This window comes from Panulirus ornatus, chromosome 6, assembly GCF_036320965.1.
Source record: "Panulirus ornatus isolate Po-2019 chromosome 6, ASM3632096v1, whole genome shotgun sequence".
NCBI lineage: Eukaryota > Metazoa > Arthropoda > Malacostraca > Decapoda > Palinuridae > Panulirus > Panulirus ornatus.
In genome coordinates this window covers 16,306,837-16,332,744 of record NC_092229.1, presented here as the reverse complement: position 1 = coordinate 16,332,744, position 25,908 = coordinate 16,306,837, and the positions used below count along the sequence as shown (strand labels likewise).

The following is a 25,908-nucleotide window of genomic DNA, read 5'->3' as shown; positions in this document are numbered from 1 at the left end:
GTCTGGGTCTAGCTGGCTGCTCTGGGGAACTTGTGTGGTGATCATAAGTAATCACACCACGCACACCTGCACACGCCAACATCCACACGCTAAAATGTGCGCAGAGACACGCGTTCTATAACCGAGGCACGTGCTATGACCAGCAGGGAGGCCCGGAGCACGCCAGCACGCACACCACCCATTGAAATCTGCTCTGGAAGGGTGGGCCACACGCGCGAGGCCGGCCCATCCGCCGCCACTCAATTGATTGTTGTGGTTTTCTCTGGTGCAGCAGCCTGAGCCAACATTACGATTATGGTTAATACCTGAGTGAGTGAGAACGTGTTTGGGTGAACTTGTTTCCCGGAATGGTTGGCCCAGCTGGAGGGTGGGGGAGTTATTGCTTGCTTCCTCAATACAACACATCCCCCCCCACCCCTACCATCGCCCGCTGTTCCTCCTCCCCACCTGCATCGCACACAACCCCCCATAACCACACTCCTGCTCCTCCATACACCAACCCTCCCTACCTCCCTCCCAACAATCCATTCCAACCCCATCCCTCTGAAATCACCTCCTCAACTCAACCCCTCCCAATTCCCACCCCTCCTGCACCACCCACAAACCCTCCTGCACCCCCACAACTCCTCCTGCACCCCCACAACTCCTCCTGCACCACCACAACCCCTCCTGCACCACCAACAAACCCATGCACCACCCACAACCCCTACTGCACCACCTATAACCCCTCTGCATCACCCACAACCCCTCCTGCACCACCAACAACCCCTTCTGCACCACCCACAACCCCTGTGCACCACCCACTACCCTCCTGCACCACCTACAACCCCTCTGCACCACCCACAACCACTCCTGCACCACCCACGGGTGTCATTACCCGTAATGTTTACCGTGTCTGGCAACAGCAAGCCAACGTGTACTCCAATGATCAATACCTGCTAATTATTACCCCACCCACACACCGTGAATACTGCTACGCTACCGAGTGTACGTACACTCTACCACTCGCAACACCACATAATGGATGTAACATAACACCTACAGCACCACACACTGGGTGTACAGTAGTTCTCTGCCACCCACAGCACCACACACTGGGTGTACAGTATTTCTCTATCACCCGCTGCACCACACACACTGGGTGTACAGTATTCCTCTATCACCCACAGCACCACACACTGGATGTACAGTATTTCTCTACCATCCGCTACACCACACACACACTGGGTGTACAGTAATACTTTACCATCCACTGGGTGTACAACAGTACTGTACAACCCACCTCCTGTAACATGGAACCACTCCTCACCACAGCGAAGTTCCCTGGCTTACGTAATGAAGACAACAACGTAGACTGACAAACAATGACATAACGAGTCTTTGATCTTACGTACAGTGGAGAGCAACTTAATGCCACTGTCATAATGGAAGATTTGTTGTCACATCATGATGAGTATACAGATCCATGCTTGCACTCGAAGATGTCATGAACGTGTTGAAGGCAATAAGTAACCCGGTGGGACTCTCGATCATGTCAACTTCATTGATTGTTACCTCTCACTCAGTACACACCAGGTGTATAAGTAGCATTCAGGTTGTGGCATAAAACGCAGTTTCAACGACACTTTTCTTTCATACATATTTGCCATTTCCCGCGCTGGCGAGGTAGCGTTAAGAAACATAGGACTATGCCTTTGAGGGGAATATCCTCACATGGCCCCAGTCTCTGTTTCGTGTGTACTGAGCATGAAACACAGAGAAGCCAACAAAAATAGGATAAGAAAATGTACATAGGGAAACTGCCCCACAGTCAGCCACGAAAACAAAATTAAAAGTAACCAAACTCTTACACCACAAACTTATCACTTAACATATGCTGCGAGTTTATGAGCTGCTGAATGGCTTAAAGCACACACACACACACACACACACACACACACAAACAACACTACCTGATGGTCACAACAAGACCCGCGGGAGATGTCTGAAGTGCGACCCAGCCACCCTCGCCCCTCCTGCCTTGCTCATCATGCGTCACCTCGCGCTAGCCACCCTACCTACACTGTACTTAATACAGTCTACTCTGCAACGGCACTGAAGTCCCACGCCTCGCACGAGAGGCAGTAGGATCAACAGAGTCACAGTCGGTGCAGGAGGCCGCTTCCGTTCATTGTGAACTCATGGAACTCCTCTCCTCGTCTCCTTCCTGAAACACCAGCGTCTAATCTGAAGCACTGTTTGCATATAATAAACACGCGAAAAGGACCCCAATCTGGCTAACTCACCATAACACTAGGTGCAGGATCGTGGCTCTAACCTGCAGCTAAATTATTGCAGGAACATGAACATTTTAGCCTCACTCCTCTCTCAGGCTCTGCTCCTGTAGCCCAAGCGAATACCTCCTCCCCACACTACTACCCTCGAAGGGAGAGCCCAAGACGCCACGAACGTCAATGTCTGGTTTGCAGTTTTATTGACATGACGGGCACTATGTCATGACTTACGAAAAGAAGCAACCGCCTACATATGCACATATCTACCATACATACTGGTGCATGTGGAACCGAGGGGGGTCAGGCGATACATAATGTTGGGATGCAACAGGTTGATTCAAAAACTTGAAACATGGCGGGGGGCGGGGGAGGAAACGGGCACAAAAAAAAATCCAGGGCTTATAGCATTTTGGGAGGCTAAAAATGGAGAGGCTCCTTTGCGAAAATAGATGAATTACATAAAAAAAATTACCATATTTCTTCAGGTTTTGATCCCTCTGAACCAGTATTTTTTTTTTTTTTATTTAGTTTGTGTTTGGTTTAATTAGGCTTCTTAAGAGACTGGGAATGCATTTTTTTATATTCATCCGTCTGGTACAACAAACCCATGTGTGATTTGCATCAGTAATAATGTTCGAATCGCTGCGCCACTAGAATACATGAACTCACATACCCGAAGCCTTCCATCTAGATATACGATCCCCGTACCCTATTGTCGTTGGGATAACAATACCGAATTAGTTCCTTGCTTTTCCAGGAGGCATACCAGCCCTGCTTAACGACCATTCATGACTAAATTACGTTAATCAGGTACGGTATTGGACCCAACACGAAGCCTAAGCCTAGCCGTGCGAGTCTGAACCATCAGCATACCGTACGTATCTCTCTGTGTGTCTGCAGCCGTCCCCACTGCCACCTATTATCAACGCCTTCATCAACACCCTTACCTGGTGTAAACACGTGAAGTGTATCCACAGACACCTCGACTGTATGACAATATGTGCACTTAACGCAGCGCTCGGGCTGGCAGCCTGACGAAATGTAAACTTCAGACGCCCGTTGCCTGGGAACCCGAATGTACTGACGTCACGTCACTCCCGGTCAACGGTTGGTTCTTTCCTGATTACGCCAGACTCACTATTTATTCACCATTGAATGGTTAATGGGCATATAACCGATATTATTAGCATAATATCTTTTATCATGTGAAAGCAGCTAACGGACAAATGTTTGTCAAAATGAGCGGTTCACTTTTCCAGATTTTTTCAAAAAATTCTGGTATGAGTAAAATGAGACGTTTAATAAACTACATAAAAACGATAACTTTTAATAGTATCTTTTTGTTAATATAAATACTTTTAAAAAACACTTGTTATCAACAGTAGAGATGGTTATACACCTCTCACACCTCCTGACACATCATCATTCCGGGCTGAGGCTCAGTGGACCCTGGCACAGAGGCGCTGGCTGCTCGCTCCCCTGCTGGTGGTTTACGTAATTCATATGAACATCGTCACTGGAGCATTACTGACGACGATCATCCATGGTGACCGACTGCTGCTCATCCCTCCAGATCTATGTGGGGCCGTGGGGGGAGGGGGGGATAGGGGAGGCTCGTTAGACACATGATGCGATGATATTCTACCTCGTCGCTGAACCCCACACACCCACGCACGCACACACACACACACCCACCCAACCCACCCACCCATCCACACACACACACACACACACACACACACACACACACACATGGAAAAATTCTTAAGTTCTGTAGAAATTGAAGAATTGAGCAAAATCGGAAATCCAAGAGAACCTGGGGAAGTTACGTACAACCTCAACATGTTGATGTTACTGCACCGTACTGTCTGTTGTATACCTCCAGATATGGTATACCAAACTCGGCTAATATTAGCCACACCTACATGCTGATGTATACACATGATGGTCATAGTACGGACCTCCCTGGTGTAGCGGTTAGCGTTCACAGGACGCCCAGGGTCGAGCGCATAAGTTTGAATCATGGTCGCGGCAGTCGGTCCACAGTCAACCCAGCTGTTCACTCACACCTCAGGATTGGTCGATAAAATGTGTACCTGACTCAGGCTAGAATATATACATATATATATATATATATATATATATATATATATATATAGAGAGAGAGAGAGAGAGAGAGAGAGAGAGAGAGAGAGAGAGAGAGAGAGAGAGAGAGAGAGAGAGACAGACAGACAGACAGACAGAGCGTTAATGAGATGGCCTTGATTGAATCAGGGCCTCAGTTGCCTATACTATCTCAACTAACATACAAAGTAGATAATTTGTCTACGTAGATAACGTATGTCACCTGGTAGGGAAGGAAATATGAAGTATGACCTCTGTAGACGCAGGAGCTCCAGCTGGGCAAGGCATTAAAAAGAACTTCACAACATCCTTGGTCTAATATCAAATATGGATGATAACAAGACCACAATATTTTCTGAATGTACAATCTGACGAAGAATAACTTAACACGAACATAATCATCCTTCATCTTAAGTCTACTGAAGAATAATCTTTTACTTGCTTCACCCGCACTAAAGAGAGTAGCGTCAGGAACAATCCACAAATGGCGTATACGCACACATCCTCTATTTAGCTGTTGTGACTAATGTGATGAAACCACACAATAAGAACATTATGCTCTGATCTAACGTTTTAATGGACGATGGGAGAAAAATAAAATTATACATAACAAAACTTATAACACATTATTACGCAAAATTAAACCACCTCTCTTTATAAAAACCCGATCCGCACATATATCGTCCAAGGGAAATTTGCAACTCTTCCATAATTATGACTACTACTGACACACCTTCTAACTAAGGTTATAATTCTTGGAGAAAACAAGACGGATACAAGTAGGTGACCGGTGTACCATGGCCAGGAGCTGGGACCACGAGTTCTAGGCTAGGGCCAGGAATGAGACCACGAGAAACAGGCTAGGGCCAGGAACTGAGACCACGAGAACCAGGCTAGGGCCAAGAGCTGAGACCACGAGTTCTAGGCTAGGGCCAGGAGATGAGGATCGAGTTTAGGCTGAGGGCAGAACTGAGACCACGAGTACAGGTAGGGGGCAGGGAACTGAGGACCACGAGAACCAGGCGAGGGCCAAGAGTGAGACCCACGAGTTTGGCTAGGGCCAGGAGCTGAAGACCACGCGTTTAGGCTAGGGCAGGGCCATCTGAGACCACGAGAACTAGGCTAGGGCAGGAACTGAGACCACGAGAACCAGGCTAGGGCCAAGAGCTGAGACCACGAGTTCTAGGCTAGGGCCAGGAACTGAGACCACAAGTTCTGGGCTAGGGCCAGGAACTGAGACCACGAGAACTAGGCTTGGGCCAGGAGCTGAGACCCACGAGTTTAGGCTTGAGCAGACTGGGACCGTGAAATCTACGCTAGGGCCAGGAGCTGAGACCATGAGTTCTAGGTTAGGGCCAGAAGCTGGGACCACAAGACCTAGGCTATGGGAAAGTAGCTGAAGACATGAGTTCTAGGCTTGGGCCAGGAGCTGAGACCACGAGTTCTAGGCTAGAGCCAGGAACTGAGACCACGTGAACTACGCTAGGGCCAGGAGCTGAGACCACGAGTTCTAGGCTAGGACCAGGATCTGGGGCCACGAGAACTAGGCTAAGGCCAGGTGCTCTGAACATTCCTGGTGATTATGTGACGGGAATCTACAAAACAGTGCTAAAGCAACACCAGATGGATGATAAAAGCACCCAAGTCCAGTGTCAAAGAAAACGCACACTGGCGTCAGAGAAACCCAAATCAGTGTTTAAGAACAGAAAACAAACGTCTCGTTGACCCCAAATCAGTGTTTAAGAAACCTCAAACCAGCGTAAAGATACTTTAAATCTAGTAGGAATAAAATCTAAACCCAGTGGCAAAGAATTCTCAAAGCAGTGCCTCAAAGAAACCACACCAGAGTCTTAGAAACCAGACTAGTGATAACGGAACCCGAAACCAGGGTTCACGAGGCAAAACTTAGCGTTGAGGAAATTACAAATTCGTGTTGAGGTAAATCCAGACCATTACTAAAGCGACCTACTGGCCAATGTCAAGTTAATCCCCCATGCCAATGTTAAGTAATGACGAGGAAGCTCCAGTTCAAGGGATGACAAACCAATATCAAACGAACCCTGAAGTTATTGTGAAGAAGAAACCTAATTCAATGTCAAAGCATCCATAACCCAGTGCTAAAATATCTCCAAACCAGCGCCAAAATATACCCAACCAACCCAAACCAGCGCCAAAATATACCCAACCAACCCATCGCCAAAATATCTCCAAACCAGCGCCAAAATATACCCAACCAACCCATCGCCAAAATATCTTCAAACCAGCGCCAAAATATACCCAACCAACCCATCGCCTAAATATCTTCAAACCAGCGCCAAAATATAGCCAAACCAGAATCAAAAGACCCTTAAACTAGAGCAAAAAGAGCCCTAAACTAGTGCCAAAATATCCCCGAACCAGTGCCAAATTTCACCAAACCACCGAAAGACCCTAAACGAGTGCCCAAACATCCCAAACAGCCAAATGACCCCATTTGAACCAGCGGCAGAAGATCCCCCATAAGTCAGTCGTGATCGGGCCTGACATAGCTAATTGCCTGGGAAGTCGTACAATATCTTCACAATACGTCATAATCACCGAGATGAGGAGCTCCACCCACTGCACTGACCACATAGCTGTGCGATACTTTGACAAAGGTGGTTACAATGTATGGTTAGTGCAGCCACTGGGAATGATGGAGCCGTCCTTCTTCTCCTCTCATTAACCGCTTCTTCTTTTTCTTCTGTCTCTTCTTCTATTTCTTCCTACAGATCAAACTGAACAGTTTCATTCAGAGGAGAAGATGTCAGGTTTAAAACGATTAAGTTGACCAAAAATGGAGGATGGGTGTAATTGTTGCCTGGTAGTCAGCATGGGCCTGGAGGTATTGTAACAAGCCAGTATATATTGTTGGGTGGGGTCAGGTAGGTTGGGTGTGGTGCGGGGGCAGCCCCTGTGAACACGTTCCTCGTGGCTACCTGCCGACACACTGGTGGTCTGGCACTACTCCCCACCTGCCTCATTCCCACCACGGCTGCCGTGGTCACATATGGCTGACTCCTGGCCTGATTTCCAATAGGCCGCCGCTGCTCACTGTACCTCAGCGCTGGGGTTCTGGCGACACTGCTGGGATCTGGCCAGTGTTAGGCTCGCTATGACTGTATTTCAGGACGCCAATGGCAACGCTCTTTGCAGGCGAGGGGGATTCTGGCTCCACACTGGAGCTGACTATGGTCATGTGCCACTGCCTTTGTACGGCGGGATGTGGCTATCTTCCCCCACAATCTGGCTACAGTGAGGCGAGCTTAGGGTCAACTGGGGCGGGCGGTAGTTTGCGTGCGACAGGTTCTGGCTACTACATTCCGGGAGGTTGTTGCTCCGGCCTGTACTGTTACCAGCACCCGGGTCTTGGCTATGCTGGCCCGGGCTGGGCACGACCGCTCACCGCCCGGGCCCTCAGCTCCCACGGTAATGGTCCATTATGGTGCCAGGCCCCCCCCTCAACTCGCTGCCCCTGACCCCCAGCCCACACCTGTTACCCTTGATTCCCTGCCCACGCACTGCCCCCCCCTACCCCTACGGCCCAGCTGGGGGCGCTGCCTCTGCTGGCGTCCATCGTACGTCGCTGGCAAATGGTACGTACGTAAGTAAAGTCTGTCCATAAGAATGTTTCTCAATAACGCCTTTTCTTTCTTCTTTCAGTGATGGAGCCTCGGCTGTCCACGATGTCTCTGGGCCTGTGAGTTGACGCCTTTATTTTAGTACAGACTTGCTTTTGAAACACACACACACACACACACACACACACACACAAAGCGTTATTCACCGTTCTAATAGAGAGTGAGCGCTGTTTTAGACAAAAGACAGTGTTGGGTGGTGGACTGTTTGTATGACGACTGCCAGAAAGCATTTGACACCATACCGCATGGGAGGCAGATCATCTGGGTCGGCTGATCACCGGACAGGAACAAGGGGGAGAATACTTCCATAATCTCTCATCTAAGTGGAGAGACAAAGGACGTATGTGTGTGGAGCCTTCTCGAAATAGGATTAGGGCACCAGTGGAGTGCCACAAGGTGCTCTTCTGGGACCACTATTCTTCTTGATCTACGCAAACGACTTGTGCAGATGGTATGGACGCCTCCCTACATGAATTTATTGCCAGATGATGCAAAGGTCGTGAGAGAAATGAAAGGCTTAGAGGATTGTATCACTTACAAGAGGACCTAGACTGACTCCAACGTTAGTATGACATAAGTGAGATGAAATTCACTCGAGCAAGTATAATAAGGACGAGACAAAGTGGAAGGTCTCGATATGAATATTATTCAGCAGGAAATTAAGTCCAGGACTCTGTGCGTCATAGTGGACATCGTCCCTAATCTGTCGCCAGAGTCCCACACTAGGAGGATAGTGAGGGCGACAAACTGTCTGCTGGCAAACATTACACAACTTTTCCAGGACATGGATAACTAAATAAATAGTAAGTTATCCATATCCCACGTAAGGCCAACACTAGAATATGTTTCTCAAGTTGGGTCACCCCACCTAAAGAGACAGAGAGAGGTAACAGAGAAGGTCCAGGAAAGGTAAAGAATGATGGTTCCAGAATTATGAGAGTTAAGTGAAAATTTTAGGAGAGGCTGGAAACCTTAGATTTGCCAATCATAAAAGAGTGTAGAGTGAGGGGTGACCTGATCATTAAGTGTCCAAACAAGACTGATGATGTAAACAATAAACAGTTCTTTGAAAGACGTAAACATAGAACAACCAGAGGACAGCAGGTGAAATTAAGTAAGAACCTGGCCTGATGCAAAAGATGTAAAGCAACACCTTTATTGGAAACAAGTGATGGATGAATGGAATAACCCGAACGAGGTTGTGGTCAATGTGAACAGAAATTTAAAAGGTAATATTATGATAAGAGAACGTTCAGTGATGAGACCCACGTCTGTAAGACTCACTCCCTGCACAGGACGTTCACACGGGTAATTACACACACATTCCGGACCCTCCGACCATCACCTGGTTCTCATCCCACACAGTTCGGTCAGAAGCTATTGTACCATTTCCGCCACCGTCACCTCCTTCCACCTGAAGTCCCTCCTACCCAGAGTGCCAGTTCGACACCAACAATTTCACTAAGCTCGTACAAACAGTTGCAGGAACAGCCCATCCAAGCCACCCGTTTTCTTATAAAACTTAGCACAGATGGTGGTGAACAGAAGATGGGATGGCAGAAGGATAAGCTGGAACAAATCGAAGGAAAGAGAGATACAGATGGCGGACGGACCGCCCTACTGGTTGTGAGTCAGCAGACAACCACACACCTGTTTCTGTTAAGATTGTCAATTTAACATCCTCCTTCCCTTCATGGCCCTCTCTCCTCTCTGTATTGTGTATCTTATCCATATTGTCAGCCTGTGGTCGCAGTTAATTCACTAAACTGGCAATTACCATTTATCATTCCTTCCTGTTCTTCCTCATATTATCATTATCATTAGTAGTAGTAGCAGTAGTAGTAGTAGTAGTAGTAGTAGTAGTAGTAGTAGTAGTAGTAGTACTATTATTATCATTATTAATATCATTATCAGTAGTAATAGAAGTAGTAGTAGAAGTGTTATCATTATAATCGTTATCATTTGTTATCATTATAATCGTTATCATTATTATCAGACAACCAACTTTCCTAGCTTCTCGGAAGCGTGCTTTGGTACAGCCCATCCGTAACAAAGGAACCCGCTCTAACTTCCAGCTACCGTCCACGAGCACTCATCTGAACCCTCCTTCTCTAAAACACTTGGAATCTCCTCCCCTTCTTACCGATCCCTAATACGGCATCCGCAGTGCAGGGTCTACTGGCGATCCTCCCTGCCAATGTGACTCACCACTAGTCCTCCGGCACCTCAGGAGCTCCGGTGAAACTTTTACCGTGGCCCTCGACATGTACGAAGCATTGGACAGGTTAAGGCGTGTCGCGGCTTTCTGAAGTTCTGTCATTGAGCTTGTCTGTTTATCTTTGTGTTCTGGAGCACAGCTCCCCCCTTCTAGGCGTTCCATCTCGGTCGTTGTTTATCATCCAGTCAACACTGGTATCCCTCAGGGTTCTGACTTACCGCCTTCCCTATTTGTTCCCCACATAAAGGATCTCCTTCGCCTCATACCCTAACTCTATCCACTCTTACTCCGAGGGTTCGACTCGACAAACTGAAGGCACTTCACTTTCCCCACTTCTTCTAACACTCACATTCTTTCTTCTCTCGCAATAATCATCATATTTCCCCTCTTTTACTAAGACATCGCGACAGGGGGAAGCAGTAGTAACCTTCAAAAACTCAGTTTCTACCCATATCTCTCAGTAATTTCACATCTTTCCCTATTAAATTCCAGACATCATGAAGTTGACCCAGCAATAACCTAACACACTGGCCATATCACGTCCTCCACAATATCCTGGAAACCCCAGATAACAAACATGGTAATATCTGCTCCATCAACACTGAGGCTGATATGTAGGTGACACAGTTGCTCTACAGGGGAGCAGCGACTCCATGTCTCCCATGGGATGGTCATCCCGTCGTCCCATACCTTTCCCATCCTTCACTCCCGCCTACACACACCTGAGAAACTAAAATCACTGTTGTTATTTTCTTTTTCTCATATTTTTTCCCCCCTTCCGAGATAAGTCATTTTGGCTACAACAAGGAAAGTAGAATGACTTAGTTATAGGGAAATTATACAGTTGATCACTTTAGAAAAAAAGAAAGGGAGAGAGAGAGAGAGAGAGAGAGAGAGAGAGAGAGAGAGAGAGAGAGAGAGAGAGAGAGAGAGAGAGAGAGAGAGAGAGAGAGAGAGAGACATGATGACATACCACCTTCAGTGCCATCCATATAATAAATGACAATGTTTAGTTACCACCGTTGTAGAATGCCTCGTCCTGACTCCACCTGGCTAAGGCAGCAGAGGTAAACTGATACTTTAAATAATGATGATAAATGAATAAATAAAAATCACTGGAAAGGACAAGTTACTTGAGTGGTGGCGGATGTTATGGTGCTGCCAACCCGCCACCACGGTGGCAGGTCCTGACCACAATCATGGTGGCAGGTGCTGCCAACCCACCACCACGGTGGCAGGTGTGGCCAACCCACCACCACGGTGGCAGGTCCTGACCACAATCATGGTGGTAGGTGCTGCCAACCCACCACCATGGTGGCAGTTGCTGCCAACCCACCACGGTGGCAGGTGCGGCCAACCCACCAGCACGGTGGCAGATGCTGCCAACCCACCAGCACGGTGGCAGGTCCTGACCACAATCATGGTGGCAGGTGCTGCCAACCCACCACCACGGTGGCAGGTGTGGCCAACCCACCACCACGGTGGCAAGTCCTGACCACAATCATGGTGGCAGGTGCTGCCAACCCACCACCACGGTGGCAGGTGTGGCCAACCCACCACCACGGTGGCAGGTCCTGACCACAATCATGGTGGTAGGTGCTGCCAACCCACCACCATGGTGGCAGCTGCTGCCAACCCACCACGGTGGCAGGTGCGGCCAACCCACCAGCACGGTGGCAGATGCTGCCAACCCACCACGGTGGCAGGTGTGGCCAACCCACCAGCACGGTGGCAGGTGTGGCCAACCCACCACCACGTGGGGTGGCAGGTGTCATGGCCGCCCTACAATCCGGGGCTGTCACCAGCTATATGACCTCGTAAAAGGGTTTCATCTTTCGCTTTACGGCCGCTGGAAGATCGAATTAATTTTTTTGAGGCTCTACTGGGCGTTGGCGGGTGCCCTCCCCCTCTCTGGCAGGGTGTCCCTCACCCACAGCGCACCACGGCAGCCTCCCACGACACCCTGCACCCCGTCCCCTGTCGCCCTCTCTCCCTAATGCCCTACACCCTGGCCACTTGCCTCCCCCTTAACCTGCTATCTTCACAAGTTAGCCTCACCCTGGCCCGCCTTGCCAGTCATTACCCTCACCACGTTCACATATTCCTAGACCCCCCTTCCATCATGGCCCTCCGCCCCCTCTTCCTCTTCCTAATACGCTTCCATTTCCATCCCATCCCTCCCCTTCCCTCAACCCTCTCCCTCCTGCTCTGCCTGACCACTACCACCTCCTACCCTACTGGCACTTCCCCCCTCCTCCCCACATCCGCCACCCCCTACTCCTCAGGCACACTTCCCCCCCCACCTACCTGCCACTCCCTCCCCTGCTCCCCTCAGCCCCTCTCTATGGCCGGTGGCCGGGCCGGTTCACCGTTGGCTTCTTTAAACTACCTGTTAAACCTGATCTGCTCAGGCCACACCCCTGCTGCCACTCCTCCTTCCTGTTCCATCATCGTGTCTCCCTCCACACACACACACACACACTAGGCCCACAGGATGTTACTACTGTCCTCTTGCAGACGACACCTCGTCGGAAACCATCGCGTCTTTAAACGAACAGAGAAGTTCTCTAAACGCAGAACATGTTCTTTAAACGCAAAGAACATGTTCTTAACTTTTCCATCTTTATTCCAAAGGCTCCAGTCCTGGACCTCGCCAAAGCCAAGCCTAAGTGGCGCAACGAAATGGAAAAGTTAGGAAGGACAGACTGGAAGAAAAGGGGATGAATGTACCGAGGGAATCTGGAAAAGTGGCCTACTACAAGTGTCGGGAGGGAGCTGTCTGGAGAGACGTCAGAAGGTAGAGGTCCAAAGTTAAGCGGCGTACGGGAAGAAACAGATACAACAACTGGCCACCCTTCAGCAGTGAACAAATGAAGAGCACATTCTCCTCAGTGCAGATATGGTCTCTAAATTCTAAGGACATGATCTTTCGACTCTGTTATGGTCTTTAGATTCAGAGAAAACCATCTCTAATCACAGAGAACAGCCGGAGGGCAGGTTCTACAACGCAGGGAACATGTTCTCTGGACAGAGAGAACATGTCTCTTAAACAGATAACACGGTCTTAAACAACGTAGAGTAGTCATACAACACAGAGAGATCACAGTCATGCTGTTTAAACACAGAGAACCCGCACATAATATGGTCTCTGAACGGTGCCCACAAACTAATAACCAGTTCATAGCTTTGTTCCCCAGATTAAAATTGTGATAAAGAAGATTAATACGAGGGAGAACACTGTGTGAGAACTTGGGGAGGGAGGGAGTGACGGTGACGCACACTGTGTGAGACTGGAGGAGGGAGGGAGTGACGGTGACGTACATTGTGTGAGACTGGAGGAGGGAGGGAGTGACGGTGACGTACATTGTGTGAGACTGGAGGAGGGAGGGAGTGACGGTGACGTACATTGTGTGAGACTGGAGGAGGGAGGGAGTGACGGTGACGCACACTGTGTGAGACTGGAGGAGGGAGTGGCGGTGACGTACATTGTGTGAGACTGGAGGAGGGAGGGAGTGACGGTGACGTACACTGTGTGAGAACTGGGGGAGGGAGGGAGTGACGGTGACGCACACTGTGTGAGACTGGAGGAGGGAGGGAGTGACGGTGACGTACATTGTGTGAGACTGGAGGAGGGAGGGAGTGACGGTGACGTACATTGTGTGAGACTGGAGGAGGGAGGGAGTGACGGTGACGTACATTGTGTGAGACTGGAGGAGGGAGGGAGTGACGGTGACGCACACTGTGTGAGACTGGAGGAGGGAGGGAGTGACGGTGACGTACATTGTGTGAGACTGGAGGAGGGAGGGAGTGACGGTGACGTACATTGTGTGAGACTGGAGGAGGGAGGGAGTGACGGTGACGTACATTGTGTGAGACTGGAGGAGGGAGGGAGTGACGGTGACGTACACTGTGTGAGAACTGGGGGAGGGAGGGAGTGACGGTGACGCACACTGTGTGAGACTGGAGGAGGGAGGGAGTGACGTGGACGCACACTGTGTGAGACTGGAGGAGGGAGGGAGTGACGGGGACGTACACTGTGTGAGACTGGAGGAGGGAGGGAGTGGCGGTGACGCACACTGTGTGAGACTGGGGGAGGGAGGGAGTGACGGGGACGTACACTGTGTGAGACTGGAGGAGGGAGGGAGTGGCGGTGACGCACACTGTGTGAGACTGGAGGAGGGAGGGAGTGACGGGGACGTACACTGTGTGAGACTGGAGGAGGGAGGGAGTGGCGGTGACGCACACTGTGTGAGACTGGAGGAGGGAGGGAGTGGCGGTGACGCACACTGTGTGAGACTGGAGGAGGGAGGGAGTGACGGGGAGGCAGATGGGCGTGGTGTTGGTTTATGGGTGGTCCCAGGTGGGTGTCCCGAAGCTCACCCAACACAGCAGTGACCAGCCGTCACCTGACGCAGTGACCAGCCGTCACCTGACGCAGTGACCAGCCGTCACCTGACGCAGCGACCAGCCGTCACCTGACGCAGCGACCAGCCGTCACCTGACGCACTGACCACCCGTCACCTGACGCACTGACCACCCGTCACCTGACGCAGTGACCAGCCGTCACCTGACGCACTGACCACCCGTCACCTGACGCACTGACCACCCGTCACCTGACGCAGTGACCAGCCGTCACCTGACGCACTGACCAGTCGTCACCTGACGCAGTGACCAGCCGTCACCTGACGCAGTGACCGGCCGTCACCTGACCAATAACGGGCAAGAACTGTGACCAGTGATAACAAGGGGGGGGAGGTAATCATCCCTTGTGGCGAGCTAAGTTTAATGATGGCTCTCATCATCTTGTAGTTCACATGGAGTGTCATAATGATGGCATCTACTGCCATCAAGTGCCACCTGATGTCACACCCACACAAAAAGGCACCTGGGCCCTTTCTTGAAGGGGGGGGGAGGAGGGGGTCTCACCTGGGGGTGAGCTGGGCGACCCGATGGTACCTTGATCTACCTGCCTGCCTGGTACTACGGCAGCCAAGACCACAGCTACAAGACCCCCCTCCCTCACCACCCGACGGGGTCTCACTCACGACGAGGGTTTACCCAAAGGCAGGGCTGGAGCGTAGGGCTTACCTCACAACGATATAGAGTTACCCAGAACGAGTCGTGTGAGTTAGGTGTTGTCAAGTGTTGTGTGTGGGAGGGAGACAATGGTATGTTCGTGGGCTGAAAGCCAGCGGCCAATGTATGGGACAGGCAGAAAGATAAGACAGCTACATGGGACATAGGATGGACACTTGACAGTCACTGAAGTTCTGGCTCGACTGCACAGTCGCCACTACGCCTGCCGATACGTAGAGAGGCCGGCGGTGGATGTACAAGGGGTGAAAGTGGCTGGCGAACACCTAGCGAGGTGACTCAACCCTCCTGCCCTCACATTAAGGTCACCAGCCTCCCTGCACCACATCCACCACTCCCGCCACACACACACACACACACACACACACACACACACACACACATGCCCCTGGGGCATGAGAGAACCAGCTAACTGGAAAGAAGTGTATTGTGAGCGGACGAATGAGACTAAGGGGTCCGCTAGGTGACTACGACATGAAGAACACCAGTGTTAGAGGCAGCTCCCGTGCCCCCACACCACACCACACCACCAGGTGTAGGGTCCGGTGCGGCTCTGATTACTGTTACGAGGAGAGAGAGTGTTACACTCGTGTGGCGCCCGTCCCTTATCCTTGTATATAACTACCGTGTCTTTACTCCTCTGGGTGTTCACATGCGCCTCAACGTAAGCCAGGTACCCATTCATCGACCGACCCCTAAGAGAGGATGAACAGTTAAGACTGACTGTGGGCCAACTGCCACGCCCAGGATTTGAACTCATGCTGGACTACCCGTTCGCGCCTGTGTGATTACCTACGTGTACTGTAGGTTTGAGGGAACCTACAGCTCGTGGGGCTCCATCTTTTGAACAAGTGCCACCACACAACTCCTAAATCTATACATGTTGTCTGCAGTAACCACGTCTTCACTCATTACATTCCCATCATCCGCCACTCTCAATACTACACAAGTAATTCTTTCCATCTTTTTGACAAGTTTTTAAATTTCGTTCCAAGTCTTCTGGATGCTCTATCCTTACCGATCTCGATATGAACTGTTCACTGTCCACTTTATCAACGAACTTTAAAGTTGTGATTAGGTCACCCCTCACCCTTCTCTCTTCCAAGATGGGCAAACTTAAAACTTCTAGCCTTTTCCTGTAACAGATCTTATAATTCTGGTACTATTATCATTGTCCTCCTCTGGACCTTCTCTATCAGTTCTCAGTGCTTCTTCAGGTGCTGTAACTAAACATAAAAATAAACAATTCTAGTTTATGCATTATGTCGGATGTAAACAGCTTGTTGAATACTTCTTCATCATCCATGAACCTGAATGTTATGTTCATATTGGCCAGCAGACATTTGGTCTCTGTCATTGTCTCTTGAGGTGGGACTCTGGCCACAAGTTGGGGACGGTGTCGAACCCCAAGTCTGTCTGGCACACAGATTCCTGCGACTTATTTCCTGCTCGATGGTGATAACCATAGCCGAGCCTTCCCTCAACCATGACTCACCCTCGTCACTTGAAGTCATCTCGGGGTCGAGCCTCATCTACCATGTACCACACCCACTTCGGTGTTTGTCAAGCTCTCCGTGTCATGGTGACGCAATCCTCGAAGCTCTTCACTTCGCTCATGACTTTCGCATCACTTTGCCAACATATTCAGGTCGGAGTGTAGATGGTTTTCAGGCAAGCCATTCTATAGATCGTGCAAAGTTCTGGTCCCAGAAGAGAACCCTGTGCCACGCCGCTGGTCACCTCTGTTCATTTGGAGAAGACTCCTCTGACATGTGTCCTTAATTCTTTGCCTTTAAATTAATCTTTCTGTCCATTGAAGAAGTCTCCCCTCCTTACCCCTAACAGGAGACCCCAGCTTCTTCCCCATCCCTCTGTTTGGTCTAATATAGAATGATACAGACAATCCCACCAGCTTTCTCCTTTGTCTGAAACAGAGCTCATTCTCTCGTGGAAATCTAATAGCTTTATTCCATAAAACTGTCATGTCCTTCACTTAGGTAGGTAGGGTCTCCTCCGAAGGAAGTCACCTATTTACTTTCACATTACCCTTTCCAGTTGCCTTCTGGTGCAGGGACCTATTGTGTAGGGTTACTGGTGCAGGGACCTGTTGTGTAGGGTTACTGGTGCAGGGACCTGTTGTGTAGGGTTACTTGTGCAGGGACCTGTTGTGTAGGGTTACTAGTGCAAGGACCTAGTGTTGCTCCTGGTAGAGGGATCTAGGCTGTGTTGGTAATGGTGTGTGTTTATGTGTGAGGGATCCAGACTGTGTTGGTACTGGTGTGTGTGTGTGTGTGTGTGTGTGTGTGTGTGTGTGTGTGTGCGGGAAGGGTAGACCAGCTTCCTCTCCTCTCGTGTGTGTGCCTCAGATAACATCACGAGTTATTATGTTCCGTGGTTTTTCTCCTTCTTTCTCTGCTCATTTTACTTTTTTTTTTCTTTTTTTGTATGTAGGTAATTTTCATATTTGACCCTCCGTTTTTCATACATATCTCTTACTCTGACGCACAGACTCTCTCTCTCTCTCTCTCTCTCTCTCTCTCTCTCTCTCTCTCTCTCTCTCTCTCTCTCTCTCTCTCTCCCTCCCTCCTTGACGACCAATAGGTTCATCTTGAGCCGCACTCGTAAACAAAAAACTATATCAACACCTTAACCTTTGACCTTTGCTGGCGATACTGCTCCGGGACCGGCCGTTGTTGGCAACAGTGTGGCCAACCCCCCCCCCCCCCTCCTCTCCTCCTCACCAGCTGCCAGCTGTATAATTATCGTCTGACAAAACCATCACGCCATTGTTAAGTCCCGACGCCCGATTGAGGCAATACTACAACCCCCCCCCCCCTCCCCCCGCCATCCCGCGCCCCTAACAGTTGCCCAGGCGTAAGCACCAGGGGGGGGGTGGGGGGCCCACAGGAACCACGTAGTTACACCTTCACTTTACCCGCCCGCCGGTGATCCATATATACCAGCACGTCGTACTGGCGCTCGTCTCCTAGCGTCAACAACCATGGTCTCCACCTCCACTTGACCACACCACAAACCACCATCATCTTTCTCTCTCATGTTGTTGTTGCTGTTGTTGTGGTTGGTCAAGAAATAACCCCCCTTCCCCCCTCGCATGTCCCCCGTCCGTCCATTGTTGAGCGGTCGGTGTTGCCGCCGCGGCTCAAGCATTTGACGTAATCCCCCGCCCGCGCCCGCCCGCCCGCCCGCCCGCGCGCCCTTGAGGTTCCATCATGCCTCCAGCCTCCTCCATTATTGTCTCGCTTCCTTATGACAACTATCTGATCCACTCTTCTCTTGGCGGCGGCACCTCATCTTCATGTTACTATAACTTAACATTTAACATTTGTCTTAATGTTGACACATTTAACATTCATCTTAATGTTAATATAACTTAACATTTAGCATTCATCTTAATGTTAATATAACTTAACATTTAGCATTCATCTTAATGTTAATATAACTTAACATTTAATATCATCTTAATGTAATATAAACTAACATTCAACATTCATCTTAAAGTTAATATTATTTAACATTTAACATTCATATTAAATGTTAATACAACTTAACATTTAATATCATCTTAATGTAATATAAACTAACATTCAACGTTCATCTTAAAGTTAATATAACTTAACATTTAACATTCATGTTAATGTTAATACAACTTAACATTTAACATTCATCTTAATGTTAATATAACTTAACATTTAACATTCATCTTAATGTTAATATAACTTAAAATCTAACATTCATGTCAATGTTAATACAACTTAACATTTAACATCCTCCCTCTCTATTTTCCATTCTCCATCCCAACATTACCGATCAGAGGGTGAATTTGGAACCAAAATCAGAACCAAAAAAGCACGAAAATGTCAGAAAAATCAAACGAAAAATGTTATAAATGTTCAGTTAACCAACAAAATAAAACCATACACGTCATATTACGACAGATTTAACACGGGAATTGGTTTGATATATTTAACATCGTTCACATGACGAGGATGGTACTGTCAACGTTCACATGACGAGGATGATACTATCAACGTTCACATGACGAGGATGGTACTGTCAACGTTCACATGACGAGGATGGTACTGTCAACGTTCACATGACGAGGATGCTACTGTCAACGTTCACATGACGAGGATGGTACTGTCAACGTTCACATGACGAGGATGCTACTGTCAACGTTCACATGACGAGGATGGTACTGTCAACGTTCACATGACGAGGATGCCTACTGTCAACGTTCACATGACGAGGATGGTACTGTCAACGTTCACATGACGAGGATGCTACTGTCAACGTTCACATGACGAGGATGCTACTGTCAACGTTCACATGACGAGGATGCTACTGTCAACGTTCACATGACGAGGATGGTACTGTCAACGTTCACATGACGAGGATGCTACTGTCAACGTTCACATGACGAGGATGGTACTGTCAACGTTCACATGACGAGGATGCTACTGTCAACGTTCACATGACGAGGATGGTACTGTCAACGTTCACATGACGAGGATGCTACTGTCAACGTTCACATGACGAGGATGGTACTGTCAACGTTCACATGACGAGGATGGTACTGTCAACGTTCACATGACGAGGATGCTACTGTCAACGTTCACATGACGAGGATGCTACTGTCAACGTTCACATGACGAGGATGCTACTGTCAACGTTCACATGACGAGGATGGTACTGTCAACGTTCACATGACGAGGATGGTACTGTCAACGTTCACATGACGAGGATGCCACTGTCAACGTTCACATGACGAGGATGCTACTATCAACGTTCACATGACGAGGATGCTACTGTCAACGTTCACATGACGAGGATGCCACTGTCAACGTTCACATGACGAGGATGGTACTGTCAACGTTCACATGACGAGGATGCCACTGTCAACGTTCACATGACGAGGATGGTACTGTCAACGTTCACATGACGAGGATGCCACTGTCAACGTTCACATGACGAGGATGCTACTGTCAACGTTCACATGACGAGGATGGTACTGTCAACGTTCACATGACGAGGATGGTACTGTCAACGTTCACATGACGAGGATGGTACTGTCAACGTTCACATGACGAGGATGCCACTGTCAACGTTCACATGACGAGAATGCTACTATCAACGTTCACATGACGAGGATGCCACTGTCAACGTTCACATGACGAGGATGCCACTGTCAACGTTCACATGACGAGGATGGTACTGTCAACGTTCACATGACGAGGATGGTACTGTCAACGTTCACACGACGAGGATGCCACTGTCAACGTTCACATGACGAGGATGGTACTGTCAACGTTCACATGACGAGGATGCCACTGTCAACGTTCACATGACGAGGATGCCACTGTCAACGTTCACATGACGAGGATGCCACTGTCAACGTTCACATGACGAGGATGGTACTGTCAACGTTCACATGACGAGGATGCTACTATCAACGTTCACATGACGAGGATGCCACTGTCAACGTTCACATGACGAGGATGCCACTGTCAACGTTCACATGACGAGGATGGTACTGTCAACGTTCACATGACGAGGATGGTACTGTCAACGTTCACATGACGAGGATGGTACTGTCAACGTTCACATGACGAGGATGCCACTGTCAACGTTCACATGACGAGGATGGTACTGTCAACGTTCACATGACAAGGGTTCACATGACGAGGATGGTACTGTCAACGTTCACATGACAAGGGTTCACATGACGAGGATGGTACTGTCAACGTTCACATGACGAGGATGGTACTGTCAACGTTCACATGACGAGGATGCTACTGTCAACGTTCACATGACGAGGATGCCACTGTCAACGTTCACATGACGAGGATGCTACTGTCAACGTTCACATGACGAGGATGCCACTGTCAACGTTCACATGACGAGGATGGTACTGTCAACGTTCACATGACGAGGATGCTACTGTCAACGTTCACATGACGAGGATGCCACTGTCAACGTTCACATGACGAGGATGCTACTGTCAACGTTCACATGACGAGGATGCTACTGTCAACGTTCACATGACGAGGATGGTACTGTCAACGTTCACATGACGAGGATGGTACTGTCAACGTTCGCATGACGAGGATGCTACTGTCAACGTTCACATGACGAGGATGGTAGTCAACGTTCACATGACGAGGATGCTACTGTCAACGTTCACATGACGAGGATGCTACTGTCAACGTTCACATGACGAGGATGGTACTGTCAACGTTCACATGACGAGGATGCTACTGTCAACGTTCACATGACGAGGATGGTACTGTCAACGTTCACATGACGAGGATGCTACTGTCAACGTTCACATGACGAGGATGGTACTGTCAACGTTCACATGACGAGGATGCTACTGTCAACGTTCACATGACGAGGATGCTACTGTCAACGTTCACATGACGAGGATGCCCCTACCTCTCGTTAGACCACGCAGTACTCAGCAAGCTGCTTCGTCACATGATCATTATGTGACCGTTGGCAACTCAAGGGTGGGCCGTTTTGATACCTGTTTCTTTCTCGACACCTTGAAGCTTGTGGAACTACTCACCTTCTCATGTCTTCCCCAATAATTACGTCTTGACGCATAACACAGGGTTTTCGCCTCCTCCAAAACTCGTAAATGCTTTTTCCCTTATCTCGTCTATGTCCTTGATGTGAACTTTTGTTTCCTATGTTAGAAAACAAATGTCCATTACCACAATTCTCTCTGACAGATCTTACATGATCAACCCGCATTATATCACACATCTTACATGATCAACCCGCATTATACCACACATCTTACATGATCAATCCGCCTTATACCACACATCTTACATGATCAACCTGCATTATCCCACCCATCTTACATTGCCAACACGTTCCACGTTCTTCCTTACCCTGGCATGTGAGGCCCAAGACTCAGTCCCCACTGTCCACACATGCCGTGCCCTCACATAACCCACGCGTGCCCTGACACGCGCTGGCTGACTGGCCTCTCCCGCACGTGCCTGGCCCCAACATGGGACCACCACCACATCCTCCACCTCCTCCCCACTCTCCCACTCTGGGACTCACTTCAACCATATCAGTCACATATAACCCTACACATCCACAAGTAACATTGCAACCCACGTCACCCGCAGCTACTGGCAGGGCTGCAGGGGACACCCCCCATGTATGTATAGATTTTGTCATTATATATTCTTAGCTAAACTGTTCATTATGATACAGTGAGAGCGCTAACATGGCACGTCACGTCTCCCCCTTCTGTATACACAATTACTGTACGTCGTGATGATCATGAAGTACAGACATCAGGCTCAAAATGAAGGACACGTTCATCTGTAATGATAGTATCACACACACACACGGGCGGGCCTCCGTGGTGAGGTGGTTAATACCGAACCATGAGTCATCACTGGCCAGCCCGGGGGGGACGAACCCACATGGGTTCTAATCTTGGCGATGGTAGTGGGCCTGAACTCAGCTCAATTCTTCATCCTCCGCTAAGAGCTGTATCACCGGGAGTACAGTATTGTCAAACAACGTCTCACTCCAAAGGAGCCTACATTCCCCTTCTAATGACATAGCGCAACCCTGCGCTAAAACAGCCTTTAAGATAAGTTCTGGACAACGCCGAGACTCTTGCATACAAATTAGTTCTCAGGTAATGATATACATAAACAGTTCCCTCTCTTCTTGTCCACATTATCAATTTCATGATGCGCTTGTTGCTAGACCTGAACGCACCCGACCTACACTCGGGGTAGCAGTCACTTGTTTACCGAACGGCGTCCTAGCTACGTCTGTCCGCTGCATATCAACTGACTGTTATATTACTCTCTTGTATCTCCCCTGATGATGTGATTATTACACGAAAGTGCACTTGGGAATTCATCGTGTATCATATATATATATATATATATATATATATATATATATATATATATATATATAGATGGATAGATGGATAGATAGATAGATAGATAGATACACAGAAAGATAGATAGATACACAGATTGATAGATAGATAGATAGATAGATATCCAGCAACGAGTGCTGGTGTACCATGTGCGGGAGGTGTACTGTCTGATCAGCACACTTGATTTTTCAAGAAGACACGAAACGTTAACCGACCCACATGATGGCCACAGCGGCCAACAATATAATACAGGAGGGGAAGTCTCCAACAACAACAACAACAACAACAATTGGCTACTAACGTCGTGATTCGCAATGTAGCCCCGTGTGTGTGTGTGTGTGTGTGTGTGTGTGGGAGGCTGTTGCTGGGCCTGGCACGTGATCCTCCCACACACACCCGGAAGGAAGCTGGGGAGAGAGAGAGAGAGAGAGAGAGAGAGAGAGAGAGAGAGAGAGAGAGAGAGAGAGAGAGAGAGAGAGAGAGACGTGCACCTGGTATGTCTTGTGACGCCGTCACGCTATACCGACCCACGTCCCTCCGCTTGCCGTCACAGGTGTGTGTGTGGTGGGTCGCCACACTTCAGCTTGCCGTCACAGGTGTGTGTGGTGGGTCGCCACACCTCCGCTTGCCGTCACAGGTGTGTGTGGTGGGTCGCCACACCTCAGCTTGCCGTCACAGGTGTGTGTGGTGGGTCGCCACACCACAGCTTGCCGTCACAGGTGTGTGTGGTGGGTCGCCACACCACAGCAGTGACGCTATGACCATCTCGTCACAGCCTAACTCACTTATGTTGACGTCTGGCACGTTAAGCATGTGTGGCTGATGATTGGTTCTTGTCTCCACCACCCTGCATGTCCTCCACCCTGCATGTCCTCCACCCTGCATGTCATCCACCCTGCATGTCCTCCACCCTGCATGTCCTCCACCCTGCATGTCATCCACCCTGCATGTCCTCCACCCTGCATGTCCTCCACCCTGTATGTCCTCCACCCTGCATGTCCTCCACCTTGCATGTCCTCCACCCTGCATGTCCTCCACCCTGCATGTCCTCCACCCTGCATGTCATCCACCCTGCATGTCCTCCACCCTGCATGTCCTCCACCCTGCATGTCATCCACCCTGCATGTCCTCCACCCTGCATGTCCTCCACCCTGTATGTCCTCCACCCTGCATGTCCTCCACCTTGCATGTCCTCCACCCTGCATGTCCTCCACCCTGCATGTCCTCCACCCTGCATGTCATCCACCCTGCATGTCCTCCACCCTGCATGTCCTCCACCCTGCATGTCCTCCACCCTGCATGTCCTCCACCCTGTATGTCCTCCACCCTGCATGTCCTCCACCCTGCATGTCCTCCACCACCCTACATGTCATCCACCCTACGTGTCCACCACCCTGCATGTCCACCACCCTACATATCATCCACCCTACGTGTTTTCCGCCCTACAGGTCCTCCATCCTGCATGTCATCCACCCTGCATGTCCACCACCCTGCATGTCCACCACCCTGCATGTCCAACACCCTACGTCATCCACCCTGCGTGTCCACCACCCTACATGTTCAACACCCTGCATGTCCTTCACTCTGCATGTCCACCACCCTGCATGTCCACCATCCTGCAAGTCCACCACCCTACATGCCCATCACACTTCCATGTCCACCACCCTACATGTCCACCACCCTACCTGTCCACCACCCTGCATGTCCTCCACCCTGCATATCCAGTATAATTGAAAAGGACAGAGAAGACCACAATAACGGTCATATGTCAGCAGGAGACATAAGACAGACTGGTGGAGAATACATGTTGACCTCAAGCTGCAGTCATGTGACGCAGGAGGGCGGTCGTGCACCACACCAGGTGCAGACCACCACCTCACTCAAGTGGACGTCCACACCAGGTGAAGACCAACACGTCACTCAAGTGGACGTCCACACCAGGTGAAGACCAACACGTCACTCAAGTGGACGTCCACACCAGGTGCAGACCAACACGTCACTCAAGTGGACGTCCACACCAGGTGAAGACCAACACGTCACTCAAGTGGACGTGACACAGAGTACAACCAACAGCCACACCAGCTGGACACCACCTGAGACACGAGTACGAAAAATATGGAGACACTTTACACGGTAGTGTAGCGAGGACCGACCCACACAGGGGGTGTACTGCCACACGCCTGCACCCACCTGACACCCACGACTGCTCTCCTCGTCTCACCATCAACACAGCCACACAGGGATACACCGTCAACACCCCCTTACCTACCTCACATACACAACACACCTTTCTTTAAATTCCTAACTTGCCTTTTTTTCGTTTCTTTTTTTGTTTATCATCCTCTTTTTTCTTCGTGTTCTTCGTTCAAGGCCTGGCTGGCCTCCACGAGGATTTCTGTCCGCTTTTGTCATAGAGAATTGAAGATAACTGGACGGCACACACGAGGCACGATCTAATACACGGGAACAAACGGGGAAATAACCAGCACACACGGGTACTGTACGACCTGGGGACCTGGACAGCACACACGGGTACTGTGGGACCTGGGGACCTGGACGGCACACACGGGTACTGTGGGACCTGGGGACCTGGACAGC

General features: G+C 49.6%; 2 long non-coding RNA genes across 2 annotated transcripts in view; one reads left to right on the top strand and one right to left on the bottom strand.

Moving 5' to 3' along the window:
* Positions 1-25,908, bottom strand: part of LOC139749095 (uncharacterized) — a 284,265-nt gene that overhangs the window by 205,820 nt on the left and 52,537 nt on the right. The window lies entirely within an intron of this gene.
* Positions 1-25,908, top strand: part of LOC139749094 (uncharacterized) — a 123,068-nt gene that overhangs the window by 84,064 nt on the left and 13,096 nt on the right. Inside the window, exon 3 of the long non-coding RNA XR_011712886.1 lies at positions 8,079-8,115. This is a non-coding gene — a long non-coding RNA (uncharacterized lncRNA). The remainder of the gene's footprint in view (positions 1-8,078; positions 8,116-25,908) is intronic.